The sequence below is a fragment of the Podarcis liolepis genome, assembly GCF_965112155.1.
Source record: "Podarcis liolepis genome assembly, chromosome: 11".
Taxonomy (NCBI): Eukaryota; Metazoa; Chordata; class Lepidosauria; order Squamata; family Lacertidae; genus Podarcis; species Podarcis liolepis.
Window position 1 is genome coordinate 55984010 of NC_139565.1, and position 22866 is coordinate 56006875.

Consider the following 22866-nt stretch of genomic DNA (forward strand, 5'->3'; position numbering starts at 1 on the left):
AGGGATTCGAACCGCCAACCTTCTGATCGTGCAGAATAGTAGGCGGGGTGAAAACCTGCAGTATAAGCGATGCAAAGTTGAAATAAATGATGTAGCATTGCTCAGTTTACATAATTTACGCAAGCCACAGGACCCAGCTTTTGTATTGCTCAGAGGCAGACTATTATTATTATTATTATTATTATTATTATTATTATTATTATTATTAAGTACACATGGCCCCAACTATTTTGATCTTTCCACATGATTGGATCTCATTACACACCGATAACACTTGACATGGGAAATGAAATGGAAGTCCCAAACCATGGCATTCCCCCTGCTTCAAATGTTACCCATGTGGTCCTGGACATGGGGCAGAGGCAATCATTCTGCAAGCCTTCCTTTTAGTCAACTGGTTGTTCTGCACAGATGTTTCAAGATACACTGAGAATGAGCTTGCATGAGCATCTCTGGCCAGGGCAGTAAGCGGTCCATGTGAACATGTCGAGCAAATGTTTTACTTGCACTAATTGCTGTAGAGCAGAATGTGATCAGACTCCTTCCATTTGATTTATTTGGGGGCAGGGAAGAAATTGCAAATCCCATCCACTGACAAGGAGCCGGTCCTGTAAACATACCTATTGCACATTTTTGCAACCCGTGGACAAAATAAAATATTATCTCAAATCAACCAGTGTCCTAAACCTCTCAGAATTATGTGTTGTTATATGATCTGCATCTGTTTCTTAAAAAGGTAAAGGGACCCCTGATCATTAGGTCCAGTCGTGGCCAACTCTGGGGTTGGGGCGCTCATCTTGCTTTATTGGCCGAGGGAGCCGGCGTACAGCTTCCGGGTCATGTGGCCAGCATGACTAAGCCGCTTCTGGCGAACCAGAGCAGCGCACGGAAACGCCGTTCACCTTCCCGCTGGAGTGCTACCTATTTATCTACCTGCACTTTGACGTCCTTTCGAACTGCTAGGTTGGCAGGAGCAGGGACCGAGCAACGGGAGCTCCCTCCATCGCGGGGATTTGAACTGCTGACCTTCTGATCAGCAAGTCCTAGGCTCTGTGGTTTAACCCACAGCGCCACCCACGTCCCTGTTTCTTAAGGCCTCCCTAATCCTCAACCTTCTAAAAGTTCCATCTGGTACATGTTTGCTCTGAAATAATTCCCCATTAAATTAAACAGGACTTACTGGAATGTGTGCAGGAAGAGGAGAACTTGGGTGATCAAGCATCTAGAAGTCAAGCCTTATGAGGAATGGTTGAAGGGTCTGGGTATGTCTAGCCTGGGAAAGAGAAGACTGAGAGGAGAGATGATAGCCTTCTTCAGATATCTCAAGGGCTGTCACATGGAAGATGGAGCAAGCTTGTTTTCTCCTGCTCTGGAGAGTAGGACTTGAACCAATGGCTTCAAGTTACAGTGGTACCTCGGGTTACATATGCTTCAGGTTACATACACTTCAGGTTACAGACGCCGCTAACCCAGAAATAGTGCTTCAGGTTAAGAACTTTGCTTCAGGATGAGAACAGAAATCGTGCTCCGGTGGCGTGGCGGCAGCAGGAGGCCCCATTAGCTAAAGTGGTGCTTCAGGTTAAGAACAGTTTCAGGTTAAGTACAGACCTCCGGAACGAATTAAGTATTTAACCCGAGGTACCACTGTACAAGAAATGAGATTCTGACTAAACATAGGGGAAAACTTTCTGACAGTGAGAGCTGTTTGACAGTGGAACAGTCTCCCTCGGGAAGTTGTGAACTTTTCTCCCTTGGAGGTTTATAAGCAGAGGTTGGGCCCCGGGCCTGAGTTCCTTACTCCTTCCAGTGACTGACAGCGACTCTCTAGAATTTCAAATGGGTTTCTCCCAGTCCTACCTGAGTCTATCTGCATGCAGTGCAGATGTTTCACCGCTGAGCTATGGCTTAAGAACAATAATCTCTGCAGCTCTTCAACACCATCTAGTGGCCAAATAATGTGGAAATAAAGAAATTCCTTCCAGCAGCACCTTAAAGACCAACTAAGTTAGTTCTTGGTATGAGCTTTTGTGTGCATGCACACTTCTTCAGATACACAGTGTGCATGCACACGAAAGCTCATACCAAGAACTAACTTAGTTGGTCTTTAAGGTGCTCTTGGAAGGAATTTCTTTATTTTGACTATGGCAGACCAACACGGCTACCTATCTGTAACAAATAATGTGGGAAACTGTCGCAGACAAACTTCACAGTGCTTATTTATTACGAAGATATGAAATTATTTTATCTTCTCAAGGCCTGATAAAGAGTTCTGTGGAAGCGAAATGCCTGCATGCTATTTTGCAACATTCCTCTGCCTAATAGTGGTATTTATTTCATTTATTTGTCTCATAAAATTTATTCACCACTTGATTGTAAACACACACACACACACCTTAAAGCGGTTTACAAGGAGGTATTGCCCTGCTATGAATTTTAGGGGTTGTTTTTTTAAAAAATGATATTTTTTAAAGTTTACAACACATCCGAAATGAATTGTGTGAAATAAGGTGACAAATAAATGAATATCCCATCAAATAGTTCCCATGATGGAAATCTATTTCTGGGCTGCAGAGAGCTGGAGAGAGTGAACAGACCACAACCAGACTGCGGTGTTTGGGGTGAGCCAAGAGTTCATCACCAGAGCTTCCTGTTCCTCCACATCATGTGACTTCTTCAAAGCAAAAATGGTGGCCCAACTAAATGAACACAGGAAGCATTAGAAATGCATATTGCATAATCCACTTATGGTTTAGTAAGTTGACTCTGCCTCTCCAGTTACCTGTAGCCAGTTTTAATCTAGATGCAATGCTAACATAGGGAGAATTTTGCCTGATTCAAATGGATCAGTGGTATTGTTAAATAGCCCTTGACGTCAAACTCTATTATTATAAGTGTGTTTACTTCTAACTCCCACTGATGTCAATGGGGAATGTTTGCTAGTGCATTGTATTTTAACTCATGGATAAAAAGGTACAGTGGTGCCCCGCAAGACGAATGCCTCGCAAGACGGAAAACCCGCTAGACGAAAGGGTTTTCCGTTTTGGAGGTGCTTCGCAAAACGAATTTCCTATGGGCTTGCTTCGCAAGACGACAATGCCTTGCGAGTTCCTGCAGGTTTTTTTTCCTCCCCCCTTTTTCTAAGCCGCTAAGCCGCTTATCAGCTGATCCGATCAGCAGATAAGCCGCTAAAAGCCGCTAAAAGCCGCTAATCCGTCAATGGGCTTGCTTCGCAAGATGAAAAAACCGCTAGACGAAGAGAATCACAGAACGGATTCTTTTCGTCTTGCGAAGCACCACTGTAAAGGTAAAGGACCCCTGGACGGTTAAGTCCAGTCAAAGGCGACTATGGGGTTGCAGCGCTCATCTCGCTTTCAGGTCGAGGGAGCTGGCGTTTGTCCACAGACAGCTTTCCGGGTCATGTGGCCAGCATGGCTAAACCGCTTCTGACACAATGGGACACTGTGATGGAAACCAGAGTGATGGAAATGCCGTTTACCTTCCCGCCACAGCGGGAACTGTTTATCTACTTGCAATGGCGTGCTTTCGAACTGCTAGGTTGGCAGGAGCTGGGGCCGAGCAACGGGAGCTCACCCCGTCATGGGGATTCAAACCGCCGACCTTCTGATCAGCAAGCCCAAGAATCTCAGTGGTTTAGACCACAGAGCCACCAGCGTCCCGTGTATAAGTCATGGACACCCAATGGACACAGCACACAGTTAGACTGAAGGACTTGCTATCACAAGAGGCAGTGACAGCTAACAGCCTAGATGGATTTAAAAGAGGACTAGACAAATTCATGGAGGGGACAGCAACAGATGGCTACTAGCCATGATGCCCGGGCTCTTCGTCCAAGGTCCAAAGTCCTGCTTGCGGATTTCCCATCAGCATCTGATTGGCCACTGTGATAATAGGATGTTGGACTTGATGGGCCATTGGCAGGTTCTTAATAAAGTACTAAGCACCTGTTGCTTGCAGAATTTGGGACCCTGGCTTTCAGCTCCAGCTCCAGATGTCAGAGATCCTGGATTGGACAATACCCAACCCGGGTCAGGAATGGCTCCTGACAGCCCCCGCCCCCCGCCATCTGCTCTGAAGAATGGAAACGTGGATCTCCAATCCGCATGCCATTCTCCATGTCCTTTGAGTGCCCTTTTACTCCACAGAGATCAGTTGAGGTCCAAGTGGAAGCCATAAACTTCAAAGTAAGCTGAGATGGGAGCATGTGCTATCTTGTGAAAAGCATTTTAGAGGCAAGGTTTCCAAATATCTGAAAAGGTAAAATTGGGATGGGGTGGGGAATAAATTAATAGAAGAGGAAATTATCCACATGCCTGGCAGGAAATGGTGGAGAGAAGATGATGACATCTTGCAAAAAAAGAAAGGGGTGGGGGAGAGAGACAATTACAAATTACATAAATATATGAATAATTCAATCATGGGTGACTGACATACAAGAAGTTTTGCATATTGAGTAGATGTGACTTTAGCACTCAAGCAAGCATCTTTGCACATCTGTGAGGCCTGAAGGAGTCATAGAATTGTAGAGTTGGAGGGACTCGGAGCCTCATCTAGTCCAATGTAGGAATCTCAACTAGAGCATCCATGATAGATGGCCATCTAACCTCTGCTTTAAAACCTCCAAGGAAGGAGAGTCCACCACCTTCCACTGTCGAACCGCTCTTACCATCAGAAAGTTATTCTTGATGTTTAGTTGGAATCTCCTTTCTTGTAACTCGAAGTCGAAGCCACTGGTTTGAGTCCTACCCTTCAGAGAAAACGAGCTTCCTCCATCTTCCATGGGACAGCCCTTTTTAGATATTTGAAGATGGCTATCATATCTCCTCTCAGTCTCCTTTCTTCCAGGCTAAACATATCCAGCTCCTTCAACTCCACATTGTGTGCGTGATTCAAATTGGCTTGGGGGCAGGAGAGAGACATCAATGTCCTCATCGGCTCTAGAATGGGGCTGGGGAACCTCATGCCTGGAAGCCAAATGCGGCCCCAGACCTCTCTATCTGGCTCTCAAAACTCCCCATGCCACACTCCCTCTCCATCTCAAGAGACAATGGAGTGTGCCTCTGGGGGTGAAGTCAAACTGTATTAGCAGGATTGAAGAGACCTCCCCAGGGCACAAGCCTAGGCAGTGTGTATGAAGGTCCTAGGTTGTCCAAACAACAAGAACCTGCCCCCCCCCCGGCCTCGCTGATGTGGTCCAAAGAAAAGCAGAGCAAGACGTTTAGCACCAGTTTGGCTGCAGGAATTGCTAGAAGGAGGTGTATAAGGTACCATCCAACTGCTTTGGGGATTCCACTCCAAATTTGCATAGGAGATGATAGATGATAGATAGATAGATAGATAGATAGATAGATAGATAGATGATAGATGATAGATATAGATAGATGATAGATAGATGATAGATGATAGATGATAGATAGATAGATAGATGATAGATAGATGATAGATAGATGATAGATAGAGATAGATAGATAGATGATAGATAGAGATAGATAGATAGATGATAGATAGATAGATAGATGATAGATAGATAGATACATAGATAGATAGATAGAGATAGATAGATGATAGATAGATAGATATAGATAGATGATAGATAGATAGATGATAGATAGATAGATAGATATAGATAGATAGATATCTCCCTCTCATATGTTTCCAGTGTGCACAGATGGTGTAGAAAATTGGGGTAAATCTCATTTAGGCCCTAATCTGCACAAACATATGCTTAATTAGCCCTAGCCCTTTTTTTACATAGTATAAATCGGAAGCAGACTGTATTGCAATAACTGACTGATCGTACAGTAAATTGGCTTATTCTTATCTTCCTGTCTGTGTCATTCAGATATTGTGCTGAGTATTAACTTCATCCTATTGAAGAGATAAATGAGAAAAGAATAAAGGTGAGATCAGGGTTAATCAAACTAAGCCCAAGATTATTGCATGCACTTAATTGGGCTCACATGACTTCCAAAGAACCCTTGGTTTCCTATTACGACCCCTGCTCAATTCCAGCATTATGACTTTATAAATATGGTTTGGGGTGGCCCAAAAACATGCAGAAAGGATTGGCTTAAGTTGTGTGATGCTTTGGACATTGTTGTTTTCACAAGAGGGGTGTGGGTGTAAGCATGAGGGCCAGTTCTGCACCTGCCATCGTGAGACATCTGCCAAAGTTCAGACTCCATCAGGTACAACTGCCTTGGTGGCCACCCTAGACCAGCCTTGAAAAGTGGGATGTAAATTTAAGAACAAGGCAATGTTAAGACAGGTCCATTGTCAGGGCTGGGCTGGGAGAGGAATCCCATCTGCACTCCAATCCAGATAAGGAGATCCATGGGTAGAAGGTGACTCCTGTATGCTTTGCATTTGCTGGGAAGTGGGATGAGACCATAGCTCATTGCAAAAAGTCAAATCTTTGGGGGAAGCTGGTTTGCTGCGCAAGACCTCCCAGTCTGCTATAATTCTGCAACCTGAATTTGCCACACTCTGGAAGCAGCCCGAGAGAAATCATTATGCAAGTTTACAAGTGAGACAAATAAGTTCACAACCATCATATTCAACCTTAACTTACACAGAATCTGGGTTTACACACTGGGAAAGAGCAAGTTCTCTGTAGAGGAGAACAGATGTATAATAAAAACAAAGAATAAAGAGGCTTGTGGCACCTTAAAGACTTAACAAATTTATTATGGCATAAGCTTATGTAGGCAGATGTATGTAGCCTGATGCATAAAGTGAGGTATGATTTATTGATCTATAAACCTTGTTTGCTCCTTCTCTATAAAATGTCTGAGATTATCTATAATAGAACAACAAATTTAGACAACATATATAATTTTTAAAAATGTTTTAAAGCCAGCAGCAATTAAAATATAACAAAAGGAAGACCGCTATTTTTTAAAAAATGCAATTCAGCCTTCCAACAATTCATTTCTTTTTAAAAAGCTTTTTGGAATTAAAATGCAGGTGTGTCATTTAAATCGTAATGTCTGTAAAGGTAAGTCCATGGAACCAGACTTTAGACACAGATGTGAAAGATGGTGAAGTAATCTTTGGAGGAAACACTTTTTAAATTAGCACGTAGGACCCGGGTTGCGCAGTGTGCAAGGTCAGTACATTAATCTGACAACTAGGTCCTGGCTGCGTAGTATCATAGCAATAATAATCAGAAACATCTGTTTTGTTTGTTAATTTATTGCATTTTATCTCACCTTCCATCATCTTCAGTTATCTTTGCCAATGCTCAGGGACGAGGAGAGTTGTAGTCTAACAGCTTCTGGAGACCAAAGGTTGAAGAATAGTGCTCTAGACTAGAGGACAAGGCCATTTCTATACAAAGGCAGCATTGATGCTTCTCTCAGCTCAGTCTCAAGGTTAAGCAAAGGGCTGTTCTAAGATCTGCATAAATTTACATGAAACATAAGGGCAAAAGATATTATAAATAGCCTGTGAAGTCTCTAGGAAACTACCTCACCTTCTGGGAAAAGAAAGAAAGGGGGAAAAGCCACAAAGTGTTATGTGCTAGGGGAAGAGACAGATACACAGTGAGATTGTGACAGATTTAAATCATAACGAGATCAGTCATGAATTAACTGTTCAGCCGAGCCCTGAGAAAGACCTCAAATACATTCCTTCTAAAGTGACCATTAGTCAGCCATTAGGAATTAGTAAGCGTCTGACCTATAGAACACACTCCCCTTCTCCAATTTGCATCCCAGGGACAGGCTGACTTTTGTCTGCTTCCACCCCCCCCCCCAACAGCTATCACCCTCGAGGTCCAGCTATTTGTTTTGTAAATGTAAAACATGACTGCATTTTGCAGATTACAGTATATAACGATTAAGGCAGAGCTGCTCTGTGTTCACTGATGCCGAGTCTATGCTTCAAGAGCAGAAAGAGATCCTTGCAATTCTATAAGAACAGAAGGAAGGCTTGCAGGATCAGGCCTGTGGCCCACCTAGTCCAGCTTCCTGTTCTCACAGTGGCCAAGCAGATGCCGGTGGGAAACCTGCAAGCGGGATCTGAGCATGAGTACTCTCTCCTCATGGAGTTTCCAGCAACTATTATTCAGAAGCATCGCTGCCTCTGCATTACTGGTTGTGAAGGCAGAGCTTCTTCTTCTTCTTTGGCGATCACTCGTGGCCGAGTAAGATGGTCTTCCATAAACACGGTTAGCCATTGTGGCTAATAGCCACCGATTTCTCTCTCTCCTCCATGAATTCATTCAACCCTCTTTTAAAGCCATCCAAGTTGGTGGCCATCACTGCCACATGTGGGAGCAAGTCCCCTAGTAGTCGTCGTCTTCTTCTTCTTCTTCTTCTTCTTCTTCTTCTTCTTCTTCTTCTTCATCATCTTCTGCTTCTTCTGCTTCTGCTTCTTCTGCTTCTTCTTCCTCCTCCTCTTCTGCGATCACTCGTAGGCAAGTAAGATTGTCTTCCATAAACACGATTTTAAAAGTGAGGCCATAAGAGACTGTGGAGGCCAATTCTGGATCCAACACGTCCTTCCACAGTGGGAACATAGGTTTCTGGGCAGGGGTTGATCACGGTGAAGGTTTGCCAAGCATGCCTTCCTCTTAGCACGTTTCTTCCTTTCGTCCTAAGTTTGAGCGTCTTCAAAGTCCACAATACCTTTGGTAAAGGCTGTTCTCCAAACAGCAGTTGTTGGTGTTTATACTACATTTTTAAAGATTTGCCTTTAAGAGAGTCTTTGACCACCAGCATTGCGCCTTCCATTTTTAAGTTCGGAATAGTTGCTTTGGAAGACGATAATCAGGCATCTGCACAACATGACCTGTCCAACGAAGTTGATGTTGAAGAATCATTGCTTCGACACTGGGGATCTTTGCTTCTTCCAGTACACTGGCATTAGTTCGCCTGTCTTCTGAACCTTCCAACATTCAGCTTCATTGGATGTCCACAAGGTCTAGTGTTATGAGAGAGGGAGAAAAAAAACTTTTCTCTCTACACTTTCTCCATCCCATGCATAATTTTATAAACTATCATGTCACCTCTCCCAAATGCTGCAAGCTTTCCTGACAAGAGTGGCTGAATTTTCCCAATCATTTTGGTTGCCCTTTCCTGAACCTTTTCCAATTCTGTAATATCCTTTTTGAGGTGAGGCAACCAGAACTGTACACAGTATTCCAAATTTAGTTGCTACCCTAGCTTCTCAGCAGCTGAGTCGCTGTTGCTTACCAGGAGGGGCAAGGATTGAGCAAAATAGTTCAATCACCAATAAGGCCACATACATATAAAAGATGTGCATTAAATCCCCATAATAGCAATTTGGCATGCACAGAATAGCTAACTTTTCTTGGGTTGCTGAAATAGGAGTGGGAGGACTGTTCATTTGGCCAGTTCTTGATAAAGATCTCATTGGTACTCAGATAAGGTTTATTTTGCAACAGGAGGGATTTCTGTTATCTCTGAACAAATTGGAAAAGTTCTACCCAGCAACTATCTCACTTAAGCTCAGCATAAAAATAATCTATTTCCTGAGGAATTAGAACTTTACAAAGGAATAAGGACTTGATAAAAACTGTATGCAGCTGGAAGCACTTTTTGCTGGTACATTGTCACCCGTGAATTGTTGTAGATCAAGCTGGTGTTAAAGACTGTACCTAGGGGCCAGTTAAGGCATTGGCAATCCCAAGGAGCAAAAGACTTGTGATGTTTATTCAGCCATTTCCTTTTTGAATGGTTATCATCAGAGATAGTTTAGCCCTTTATGGACCAAATTATGGCAATGACACTGCCAATTTTTTTCAGAAATTCTGGCTCCTCAGGAGTAGAGTGCTTCATCTTTGAAGGGTGCCATCTTTGAAAAAGACATCTTTTAGAAAGTAAGTGAATATAACAGCCAGATACATCTCATGTCCCCTAATTTCACATCATGTTGTGCTGATAGCTGGCCAGAATACTGACATACAGGTCATACCCACTGGCCATTTTGAGAACAGGATGTTGGAACAAATCCATCAGACTTCTCTTCTGTTCTTTTGACCTGAAGTCTAATTTTGAGAGACCTTTGAGCTACGCCGCACACTTGATCTCCATGACTGCTGTTGTCTCCCTCCCTTCGGTGGGAAACCTGTAGATGTCCAGATGTTGTTGGACTTCAGCTCCAGCTCGACTTGGACCATTTGGGGGATGCTGGCTGAGGCAAAAGAGCGCTGGGAGCCCCAACAATGTCCGGAGGGCCAGAGCTTCCCGGCCCTGTGTTATTCCGTTTACAACATCCCTAAGGCATACATTTTGAGGGCGCTTCTTCATCGGCCTCCATCCACACTTTTGCAGACCTGACCGCACACACTGCGATTATGGACATGGTTTTTCAACAGCCAAGTTTTCCCCTCCCAAAAAAACAAACAAACCACAGTTCATTCCCTCAGCTACACTCTTAAACCATATTTTGTTCTGAAGGCCTAATTCTGTGGTCTCTGAAATTTTACCTCACACACAGGTGTGATGTTGGGCGTGTGCGGGGGCCAGGCTGAGCGGGGAGGGAACGGATTGTTTTGTGGCATATTGTGTTTAAAATATGTCTTTATTTTTATTAAGGTGAGCTGAGAAACTGTATGTAACTGTGTTGTTTTGCTCTGCTTTTAGGACGTGGCGGAGCTCGGGGCCTATTTCCCGCTGAGAGAGAGAGAGAGAGACAATTCCCGCGCGGAAGGTTACGAAGCGCATCTGGCGGAGGAGTTCTCCGCCGACCTCCTTTCCCTCCACCTCTAGCGCTTTTGCAGCTCAACCCAATTTCTCCCACCCCCCACCCGCCTTGGCGCAACCAACCCCCAAATATTGAGAATACGGGGAGGTAGCCCGACAACAGGCGGGAGGGCCAAGCTGACACCCGCCTGGACCAATGCGCCGGCGCCTCCCGTCCCTAGCGAGGGCGGCGCCTCTCCCTCTCCTCCCGCCTCCCCTCCGACGCCGCGCGCCCTGCGTGCGAGGCGATTGGCCGGCGCCGCCACTCGCCGCTTTTCCAATGAGAGCTGAGGCAGCAAGAGAGAGCGGGAGGGGAGGAGGGGCCGAGGAGTCGGCGGAGGCGTGGCCGCTCGAAACCCCTCCCCTCCCGTCCCTCCTTACCCACTCGACGCCGCGGCTTCCCCCGGACGGGCGGCGGCGGCGGCCAATGAGGTGCGCCGCGGGAGGGGCCTCTTCCCAATAGCCAATAGCAGGCGAGCTCGCGGTGAGGGGGGGTGAGAAGAGGGAGAGGGGCCTGCCAGCGAGAGAAGGAGCGAGGGTGGCAGAGGCGCAGCTCGGGGGGCGAGGAGGTTGGTCTCTGAGGGGGACGCGGGGCGGCGGCGGGTCGAGGGGCGGCGGGAGGGGAGGGGGCGCCCAGGCCGGGGGTCCCGGAAGGGCGGGCGGGGGGCGCCCAGCGGCCTAGGCCCCGCGGCCTGGGCTGCGCGAGGGGGGTGGCTCCCTCGCTTTGTTGTGGTGGGAGTAGGCGGTGCTGCGGCGGGGGGAGGGGAGGCCTCCTCCGGGTGGGTGGGGGAGGGGAGAAGGAGGAAGGTGATGGTGTTGCCCCCCAGCCCCTCAAAAGACCCCACTTTCCTTCGGGGGGGGCTTTTGAAGGGAGGAGGATTGTTTGCTGGTACTCTGCGCCCCCCCTCTCCTCTGACCAAGCTTAGTAGGAAGGAAGCCAGCCAGGCCACACGCACCCCCTTCTATTCAATCAGCTTTGCTCCCCCCCCCACTCTTTTTCATTACTCCCAAGGTGGGAAACGCGCGTGGGATCGCCGCCCCTTCTCTGCTCCGCTCCCTCCCCCGTTGCGCGCGTGCGCTTCGGAGCCAGCACCCGCCGGGGGTCCTCTCCCAGTTCAAGTGAGGGGTGTGTGTGTGTGTTTGTGTGCTTTTAACTTTCCGGAGGAGAGGGGTTAACAAGTCCTCGAGCCCCACCACTTCGAAAACAAAGCAAAGCAGCAGCAGCAGCTGAGCGGACGTGCCTGGGAGTTGGTGGACGCGGGGAGTTTGTGCGAGCGCCGACCTCGGAAGGCGTGTTTGCTCGGAAGTAAGCCCCTGTTGCGACTTCAGGCTTTCCCCTCCCCACCCCCTGAGTAATGTGTGCATGAAAGGATTACAGCCCTAGGCGCAGTTACTAAGGAGTCGGTTCCGCCGCAAGTTGATGGGGTTTACCTCTGAGTAAACATGGTTAGGATTACCCACTTATTCTTTATCTCTCTTCCTTAGATGCTGTTAGTTGGGTAAGAGGCAAGCAAATTCAAGCGGCTGCAGAATTCTGTGTTTCCTTACAACCATGTGCGTATTTTAAAAGGTTGCACAGATTGACTTCTCAGTATGCCAAGGATTGCTGTGTACACTTTCTGTTGTTGGAGTGGAGGGATGGAGGGAAGAGTTAGCCCATCAACATTTTTTTAGCAGTCGTGGGGGTGAAAAGGGTAAAATTCCCCCTCCCACAATTCTTCTTACTAGAATAAAGTATTTACTTCAAATTTGTGCTACAAAAAGCAGCAATATTAGGAAGGAAATGTCCAAAATAAGATTTTTAGGACAGTCCTTTCTTAATGTTGGTGTTTCTTTGTTCCCTGCGCCATTCTAGCAAACAAGCAGTAAGACTAAGAACTGTATTTCTAACATCTCTTCCTAAATAGAGAAAATGAGTTCTATGGCTTTTATCTCCAGGGTTCCATTAAAAACAAGATTAGGACAAGTGTTTATACATTCTGCAAACACAGAAGTTGAGCACTTTGCCATTTGCACTAATCACAAGTTGTGAAATTGAAAGCTGAGGCTTTCTGAAACAAGGTGTGTTAAAGAACCAGCAATATGATGCTGGTCACATCTGCAGGCACACCATATTGTAAAAGGCAGTGTACATCATTTGATGTGTAAAAGATTGGGACTGGGATGCGCAGCAGTGTATGCCATGACAGTCAACATGGGAGGCTTCTGGGAATTGTTGGTATTCTTGTCAGGGCTGCTGGGTCATACACAAGTGAGTTTCTTCAGGCTAACTTACTGCTGAGTGGGTTAGATTTGTTCTTGTAATACAGGAAAGGCTGATTCTGATTGTAAAAGGTAATGTACTTGAAGTGCATTTCTGTTGAGCTAAGTTGTGCTCCAGAGTAATTTGTCTGCCTTGTGCAGTACAAAGTCTTGATTATCATACTAAGTATGAGATTAGAGGTGAGTTTGCGGCCGTGTATTGTTGCAGGAACAGCTTGAGTATTATGTGCTGTGAATTTTAAATTTTTATTTTTGTTATTTAACGGCTGTTGTGGTTTTACTTTTACTGTAACCTGCCTTGGAATTGCTGTGTGGTGAAGGGCAGGATATAAATAAATCCAGTAAATAAAATACAGAAGTGCATGCATTAGAAAAACACACTTATGAGCACCTGCTGTGATCAAGGTTGTGAACATGTTATGCACTCATGTGGCAAGCAGCAAACATCTGTTTGAAAGAATTTAATTTAAATAGGCATGCTGGGCAAAGGAGTGAGGGACGTACAGAAGAACTTGAATGACTTGCAGTGGAGTGGAAGTAATCTTTTGAAAGTCCTCTGTTGTTTAAAATGAGTTCTAATAGCAAAAAGCAGGTGATGTATTGTGGTTTACAAGGTTGCCTTAATGTTATTTGTAAGTTGCTATTTGTCTTGTTACAAGTACTCACTAAGCTGTGAAGCTTTACATTAGTTAAGTTGGAAGTACTGAACTTGGTGAGATCGACTTTGAGCCAACATGCATAGAGATGGACTACCTAGGCCTATTAGGCAATGTGGGCTAGGAAATCTTTCTTTGAGCTCTAACTTTCCTAGGTATCTGAAGAAGTGTGCATGCACACGAAAGCTCATACCAAGAACTAACTTAGTTGGTCTTTAAGGTGCTACTGGAAGGAATTTTTTATTTTTCCTAGGTGTGTTTGCAAGACAGCATTGTCTGAAGATGAGGTGAACTGCTTTCCCCCCAGTCTGTAAATTTTCATAATTTCCTCTGGAAATTTCTGTTCTCACAAGAGTATTGGCTTTGTGCAATCTGAAGGGCAGGAGAATGTTTTTAAAATAGTATTTCACACATTAAAAGTATTTGACAAATGCTTGCTTGACCTTGCAATAACCCTGTTAAGGTGCATTGCTGATACTTGAAGCCTTAGTAGACTTGCCCCAGGCCATGAGGAGAATCTGTTTTTAATCTGTTGTTAATTTGGGAATTGAGACCAGGTGTCAGCACTCTACCTAATCCTGAGTTGCAGGAGTCTGGTGTTCTGTTTAAATTTTGGGGTGCTCTTAGCTGTCAAAATGTGTAAGATTCTAATTTCAATCTATATGCCTATGTTCACTTATTAGTTTAGATTGAAATGTATTCAGGATTGTTGGAAATGTTTTTTTCAGGATGTCCTTATGAGTGCCAAAAGGATTATACTGCATGTTCGTATTTGATGCTTTTACAAATGGATTGGGTCAGAGCTTGCGACCTAAGGAGCTGATTACTGTTCTCTTCATTAGCAAATAATGGATTTAGTAAAATAATATGGGGAAAACAATTCTTGTTCTTAATTTTGTTCTAACTACAGAGATATCTTCTGCATTTCTTGATTCAAGAGAAATACTGAGCTACCTAGATTTTGCAAGTTTCATCTTCACTGACTCACTCTCACAAGTAAATGCTCATGTGAGAGGCCTATTTGGCTGAGCAGTATAATGTCAGAGAAGGGGGCATGTGTGAATTTGCACCTCCTCCAAGCAGTTACTCGCAGGAGCTTAGCTAAAATGACTCTCACTTCAGTATTTGACACCTGTGTATTTTAAAAAGTGCTGTGGAAAGAGGAGGTTATTAGACTAGACTTCTTACTCTGCACTTGATGGGAAGTCTAAATTTGCAATCTTACCAGTACTCTTAAATTCCTCAGATGGCAGTTGTCTAGCCAGAGAGCTGCTTCAATGTGAAGTTCAATGTGAAATTCTTAAGATATTACAAACCCATATAGTCAGTACTGTTAGAAGAGATTGTTTGGTTCTAAATGAGAGAGAACCATTAAGAGACAATAGTTTGTTCTTACTGATACAGTGAGATTGTCCACATTCCTTTAAATATGTTGTATTTCCAAGGACAAAAAAAAGGTAATTGAACATTACTGTCTGCATCTATGGTGCGTTTAGGCACAATACTGAAGAATCTGTATTGGTAGTTACTGTGTTGCATATTTGCCACTAGTCGTTTAATAGCATAGTTCACATTGCCAAGTATCAAAGTGTTTTTTGGTAGGAATATTGGCATGTCTGACTTTGGAAATGTAGTGGTAGTTTAGTTATGTAGCCAAACGCTAGAGGTATTATACGACAAATGGTGATGGTACATCGCCCCCCCCCCCCAAAAAAAAATTGGCACTATGTACAGTTACAAATAAATCAAGGGAGTGGCTGTTGGCCTGGCACAGTAGCAATTTGATTGTCATTGATGCATCACCAGTAACAAGGGGGCATTTGTTGTGGCTATCTCTTGTTTGGAAACACAGCCCAAGGCAAGAATGGCAAAGTTCTTCACTTGCAGAGCTGATTTTGCACAGTTAAGCTCTTTGGTGATCCAAGACTTTGTTGTGATGCCCATCACTGACACCCAGTCCCAGATTTCGGATGAAGAGAATCTGGATCTCCCACTGGCAGAAAGCTAGGGAAGAATTGAACAGTTAGCTTGAACTAATTTTTGCCTGGCTCAACCTATGCTGTTTCCTCAACGAAATTTTGTTAATATGGTGGTTGGACCTTGTCAAATGCTACGGCAGAGGCGTGGCTTCACACCTGGTAGACACTACTTGAAGCAGGAAATGAGACCTCTCCTTTCATTTCCTGCCTGAAGGGGTGGCTGTCAAGTGGGGTAGAAAAGGAGAAGGCTAAAAACAGTATCTCCCCCATCTGAGCTGTTGCCACCTGCTTATCCCTTATCTATAGTATATCAATCAATAGACTTTATTTGCATAGCCGACAGGCCATAGCATCTATAGTATATCAAGTAACTGCTTATGCATATGGATGCACTTTTTTGAGATGAAAGCTCCTTACATCACATAAGGTGCAATTTATGTTCCTGTAAGTATTCACTTGGCTGCAAAGAGGCTGTATAAAAGTTGAGACTGTTCTGATCTACTAGATAGATCACTCTGGGAAGAAGGGAAGCAGCAGTACAGGATCTCACTAAGCAAACTTGTCATCTGAGTAGAGTTGGGCTTTTGCCACATTTTCTTTTGGAAGGACAGAACATCTGTGCAACCTGTGCAGTGTAGAGTCTAGAGGAGGTGGTGGTTGTCCTTGCCATGTTAAATGAGGCTTCCTTGCTTCATTGTGAGTAATGACATCCCTGAGCACCTGATAACTGCTTTAATCATGTGTTTAGTGTAGTTTCACAACTGCAGCAGACAGCAAGGTGTGTTCACTACCCACAGTGTTAAGTGTTCACACATTTAGGCCGCCCCTCACATAATACTAGAACTTCAGATCACCAAGGAGATTGATTTGAATTAGTTTTAGGACAAACTAAAGGAAGCACTTTTCCACACAGTTCATTATTAAATTATTGAGTTCCGTACCACGGGATGTAGTGATGGCTCCTAATTCACGTGACTTCTACGAGGATTAAGAGTTACGGTCTTTCAGTAGCTCAGTACTTAAATAGAAGCCCCGCTGGTCGTTAGGGTTCCAAAGAATGTTCGCAAACCGGAACACTCACGTCTGGGTTTGCGGTGTTCGGGAGCCAAAACGTTCGACTCGCAAGGTGTTTGAGATCCAAGGTATGACTGCACTGTATATCTCTTATGAGTGTTCTCTTTACATGCATTCTTAAATGTAGGCACTGTAGACAACAGAAATGCAGTGCAAAAGGTCAGACTTGCTGTGCGTTGAGGTTAGCTGGTGTGTTGACCTGCAGAGGTAATTCTCATCCACCCACCCAGCCTGAGGAATAAGCAGTTACGAAGAGAGTTGGTAATCCAACAGCAGTTGCAGGACACCAAGTTAGCTATCCCTGTTATGGACTCTGGGCTTTACTGAGTTGTTCCAGGGCTCTTTTGCCAGCCTATCCTGTGACTACAAGTATATTTAGCAGGCCTCTCTATTCCAGTTATTTGAGGGGTTTGGAGGAAGATAGAGGCTGTGTTGGGCTGCATTTATCTCTGCCATCTTAGCAGCAGTTGATGAATACTGAATTTCAGGGGTGAAAACCCTCACCCTTCTTGCAAATGGCAATGAACATTTGAGCCTTGTGATGATGGGGGGGCATCCTCTTGTGTATTGTCACACCAAGAGGCCAGGATGTGTTAATAGTGTGGAAAGCGGATAGGATGCAGCAGGGCCTGTGAATTGTCATTCATGCTGAAGGGAGGAGAGTGAGGAATAAATGTGGATGGGCAGTGGGGCCATCTATTGCCCTGTGAATAGCATGGTCAGTGCTCTTTAAAAAACTAACAAATTCTTTATTATAGCACTCTGGTTCACAGAGGAAAAAAGTCTTTTAAACTGTAAGAGGTTTGCATACAAATGATCTTGCAATACCAAAAATATAGTTTCTTTACAGTGTGAGTGCCTGGAGTTATAGAATGCTGACCACTTGCACCTTAGAGTGATGCTCATTATTCTGAGCCAAGATTCCAATTATAATATGCACCCTAACCTTCCCCTCTCTTATTACCACTGAGAAGTGACTTGAGTACACCAGCTGCGACTTATCTGCTTCTGTTTTCCCCACTACTTCACTCCTACTTTACTTTGTTTCCCCACTTCTGAGATAACTGGTTAATGGCCATCCTGGAATTCTTCGCTTTGATAAGAAGTACTGAGAAATATGGGAAATAGACACAAAGTGGTGATAGTATTCTGAAATTGATAATACAGTGTAGTGTAAGTGGATATTCTGTTGGCTAAATGTGAAAAGGCATAAGTTTTACTGTTACACTGTTGGTGAATGATATAATTATTATGATATAATTTTACTATGTTTTTATATGTGCTGTAACCTGCCCAGGATGGCTAGGGAAACCAGCCAGATGGGTAAGGTATAAACAATAAAATTATTGTTGTTATTACTATTATTATTTAAAAAAAACTTAATGGCAGTATCGGAATATACAACCATGTCTAGGTTCCCTCTCTTACTTCTGGAAAAGTGGCATCTGGATCAAGTATTGTCCTTTAATCATGTGAACAGTGCCTGTGAATCACGCATAGGTAAATTTGGTCCTCCAGATGTTTTGAGACTACAATTCCCATCATCGCTGACCACTGGTCCTGTTACCTAGGGATGATGGGAGTTGTAGTCCCAAAACATCTAGAGGGCTGAGTTTGCCTATGCCTGCTGTAGATGAATGCAGAAAAGTTTATACCAGGTTTTGTGCACTGGGCTATTGTTTAAACAATTTAAGGGTTTTCAGATGTACATTGTATTACCTTATTGGACCATGCATGTAAATTCTGTAATTGGAAGCATCCCTTTAGGGGTTTGACTTGCTAAGTGAGCTGTAAATTCTGCTTTCCAAATTGGATTTAATTACTTCTATTCTAAATCCACAAGACAATACCTAAGCTTACTTTGTTAGAATATTTGTAATTGTTGACCTGTTAAACTGAATTGCTGCAAGTCATGAGATAGGATTAGTTGTTCCATGAAGTAGAAAGTAGTTGTGGTATTTGTGATCTCTGGTCGACTACAAGAAGTAGAGGTGCCTAAAAGTTAAAATAATAATCTTTGAAGTCTGTGAATTGATGAGGCAAATTGTTGACTTCAGTTGTTGTTTTGTTCTGGTTTATAGATACTTGATAAGAATGTCGTTCTGCCCCATAAATGACCAAGAAGTAAAAGTGAACAAATGATTTCTCTTTTTGACGTACATTGTGACTACTACAACAAAGGCAGTTTGAACGTTTTGAGAGCACTAGTGAAACTAGTTCCCTTTTCATGCTACTTTCTATTTATACCCTTCTCTTTCTACATTTTGTGGCCAGGCCCCTTGCTGTGGTCTGAAGATCTGCATGATAGTTTAAGGCCAGCTTTGAAGTACATTAGAAATTATATTCGCTTTATTGTATAAGCCAGAGGTAGCTAACCTGTGACCCTTCAGGTGTTAATTTTAATTTTATTTATTTGTAAAATTTACATTGTTGGTCAGGTCTCAACATACAAAACTACATAAAATGGTATATTGAAAAAAATTATCTGCTAACCTTCAGAATTTAATTCTGTATCTGACATTCCTCCATCTGTCCTTCTCCAGAATTCAAAGTTCAAAAGTCCTGGTGCCAAAAACTAACTGCTGTCAGTGCCTTCCTCAGGTTGGGGAAGGAGTGAGAGGAGAGGAATCCACAATCAGGGTTCCACCACTGAGAATTCCTGTTATGAGTCTTGCAGCCTGGACTTTATTTGGTGGTGGTACAAACAAAAGGGCCTCCACAGTGAATTCTGGATTGCCTTCAGGTTGGTACCTATGTGGAGAGAGGCAATTTTATTAGGTGTCAAATAACTGGGGTCAAATAAGTGTTTAATTTTTGTAATACATAGAACATAGAACTCCATTGGGAGGTTCTGAACTCTCCTTCCTTGGAGGTTTCTAAGCAGAGGTTGGATGGCCATCTGTCATGGATGCTTTAGCGGAGTTTTCTACGTTTCAGGGCGTTGCGCTAGAAAGATGACCCTTTGGATCCCTTCCAGCTCTATGATTCTATTTCCCCCCTGCTTCAGCAATATTTCATTATATTCCTATCATTTTATGTAAATGTATTTTGTATAAATTATAAAACTTATAGATAAAAAGTGTTCTATTTACAAACAAAACATTTAAATAGCTACCTTTCTACCAGTAGGACAGGGGGGGGGGCACAGGAAGGAAACAAGGTCGAAAGGGGGCCTCAGTCACAAGGAAGAAGGTTGGGAAACACTGGTCTATAATAATCCAAGAAATGTTCTATTTGCTCTTCAGAGTTGGGAGCCCTCATGTTCTGGCAGCTTGAATGATCAAATAATTTTGTCTCTGCTTAGCAGCTGAAGGGTATTTCTAAGCTGCTGAGTCTGCTAAAAGAGAATGCGCCGGCACTATATTCAGCAGGGAGGAAATGCGACTTACACTGGTAGAATGCCCGTGGTCAAGGGCTCCTTCTATTCATCTCTTGTTATCCATCCTACAGCATGAAGTTCCTTGTTCCATTTGAGATGTTCTCCAAACCTTTCTGTGTATTTCCCTTATTTCCCAAGATACCAAATTTTACTTTCTAATTGGACCTTCATGGGTTAACTTTTGGTGCTGGAGTTGGGCTAGGGAACATGAATTCCAGTTCTCTTTGTTCGTGGACCTCACTGGGTTACCTGACTTCACACTCCGACACACTGGGTCACACTCTCAGCCTAATGTATCTCAGACAGTTGTTGTGTAAAGATAAGAGAGAAAAATAGGGTAACCCCCATGCACAGTGCCCTTAGCTCAAATAATGAAAAAATATGGCTGTAAATGTGAGACAGCATTAGAGACCTTTTAGCACTCTTGGGTTATTGGTGGATATGCAGTATCTGTGGTCTTGCTATTTCTGCTTTGTATTCCATTGCTGGCTGTTAATTGGAATATGTAACACTGATCAGCGCCTCGAGTGTTTTTAATAGAAATGAGTAATTGCTGTGGTACCTTTTTTCGTTCATTCATGACAGGAACCTTCAGTTATCATTAGATGTTTAACAGACCGAGTAGTTGGATAAATTTAAAAACCAGTCTTTTCCCAACGTTGCCCTTCAGCTATGTGACCACGGTGGCTGGGGTTGATGGGATTTGTAGTGAAAAATGACTAGAAGGCACTGAGTTGGGGGAGACTGGTCCAGAACATGAGGACTCATGCTGAATCCAGCTTGGCCAACATCCTGTTTCACTCTTGTGAAAAGTCTATAAACAGGATCTGAAGTACCCAAGGCCTGGAATTCGCATATAATTCTCATGACTTTAACCATTGATGCACATCCTCCAATTCATCTAACCCCCTTTTAAAAGTAATCTGAGTAAGTGGCAATCAGCACATTATGTGGCTGCAAATTTCATAAATGGGAGTGCTTTGTGAGGAAGTGTTTTCTTTTGTTTGTCCTGAATCTCTGCCCATCAGTTTCATTGAATGAGTCTGTGTTCAAGTATTAATAAGAGGTGAAAAAGGTATCTTTCTCTACACCATGCACAATTTATTAAACCTCTCTGATGTCCACCCTCCAATTGCCATTTTTTTCTAAACTCGGGCTGGGAGGAGGGAGGGACCCTTTTTTTAGCCAGAGGGCCACAGTTTCTTATGAGGAAGCTTCTGGGGGCCACATGCCAGTGACAAGCTGCTCTGGAAACGAAAAGTAGGTGAAGTAATGGATGTGACTCTTACCTTTGTATAATTGAGAAGCATACAGCATATGTGAAGTCTGTGTGTGACCAAACTGATGACGGAGGAACGATTTAGTCTTTGAATAAGACAAAGGTTCCATAATCCCAGTTCAAGCCATAGAGAGTCTGAAATGCTTTCCCATTTTATATATACAGCGGTACCTCAGGATGCGAACAGGATCCGTTCCAGAGCCCTGTTCGCATCCTGAATAGAATGTGAGACACGAGGGCGCGTGCGCTGCTCGCGTTTTGCCGCTTCCGCGCATGCGTGTGACATCATTTTGAGCTTCTGTGCATGCGCAAGCGGCAAAACCCAGAAGTAACGTGCTCCGTTACTTCCGGGTTGCCGCGGTGCACATCCCGAAAGCACTCAACCTGAAGCACATTCAACCCGATGTATGACTGTATGTTCCTATTAATATCCAACTTATAGATGGAACCTGTTCTTCCACAGCACAGGAATGAATGAAAATAGGTTCTTTGAGAATTAATTCCCCAACAGAACCCAGTCTTGACTGGAAAGATAACCATATATTTCCTAATGTTATGGTACTGTTAAACTTGATCCTCATCTTGGTAAAGAATGAATGCAAAGTGCAGTTCCCTTGAAGAAATGAGGTGCTTTGTAGCATTAGCAAGTTGCATCTCACTTTAAAGTGAGCCTCGACCGTTTTGCATGTTCTCAGATGCATTGTAAATCTAGTATATGGTGTTCATTATAGCTGTGTTAAGGCCTTTATAAACATTTTGATTTTATGTTGGAATTTTAACTGCAGGGTGTTTAGTCAGTTCAAGATGCTTTGCATGAGAGCATTTCTTCAGACAGGAAAGCTGTCCCTTTTAATTTTGCTAAGTAGTAGTGTCAGAGCTGAGCTGGTTTTGCTGCTTGGACTTTTTTGCCCCATTTGTCGCCAGTTGAGTAGTTGGGTAGAACTTAGCACAGTGGATGTAGTTGGCAAAAGAACTGGTTACAAGAATGGAGTTTCCAACTAAACATCAGGAAGAACTATGACAGTAAGAGCTGTTCGACAGTGGAGTGGATTTCCTTGGGAGGTTGTGGACTTCCCTTTGGAGCATTTTAAGTAGAGGTTGGAAGGCCATCTGGTGTGGAGGCTTTAGCTGAGATTCCTGAACAGAGGGGTCCCTTCCGTTCAGCATACTTCTAGTTTCACCCAACTTCCATTTTTCCTCACCGTGCTTGTGTAGAGGAGTGCAAGCTGGGGCCTTCTGTTTCTGTCTGTCTTTTTCGCCCTATTACTGGAGCACTTGCAGGAGAAATAGGGCACAAGCTTGATTTGGCACTGTTTTGTCTAATACCAAGTTCAAGCTTTTCTAGAGTCGCCTGCAGCAGCCGAGTAGAAAGAGTCCATTTCTTCCTCAACGTTAGAAAAACAGATTTCCTTCCACCCACCCCTTCTTTTTTTAAAAGATAAAACAAAATTTATTAGAAATCTGTTATTTAAAGACATTGCTTTCTTTTACTAAAGGGTAAACATCATTT

The 22866-nt window shown here is 43.7% G+C and overlaps 1 protein-coding gene and 1 long non-coding RNA gene across 6 annotated transcripts in view; one reads left to right on the forward strand and one right to left on the reverse strand.

Annotated features, from left to right (window-relative positions):
* Positions 1-5694: 5694 nt before the first annotated feature.
* On the reverse strand, positions 5695-10768 carry LOC310689108. The gene is made up of 3 exons (XR_014517328.1): positions 10472-10768; positions 7230-7416; positions 5695-5886 (listed from the first exon to the last, which is right to left on the reverse strand). It is a non-coding gene; the product is annotated as an uncharacterized lncRNA (long non-coding RNA).
* Positions 10769-11199: 431 nt separating this feature from the next.
* The window catches only part of SMAD2 (SMAD family member 2), a 39970-nt gene continuing 28303 nt past the window's right edge, over positions 11200-22866 (forward strand). For 2 of the 5 annotated variants that reach the window (XM_083466123.1, XM_083466127.1), the window contains exon 1: positions 11200-11296. The gene's annotated coding sequence lies outside the window, so the exon portion shown is untranslated. Of the gene's footprint in view, positions 11297-11509; positions 12034-12212; positions 12282-19241; positions 19442-22866 lie in introns of those variants that run through there. The other 3 variants (XM_083466125.1, XM_083466124.1, XM_083466126.1) reach the window with 3 other exon arrangements.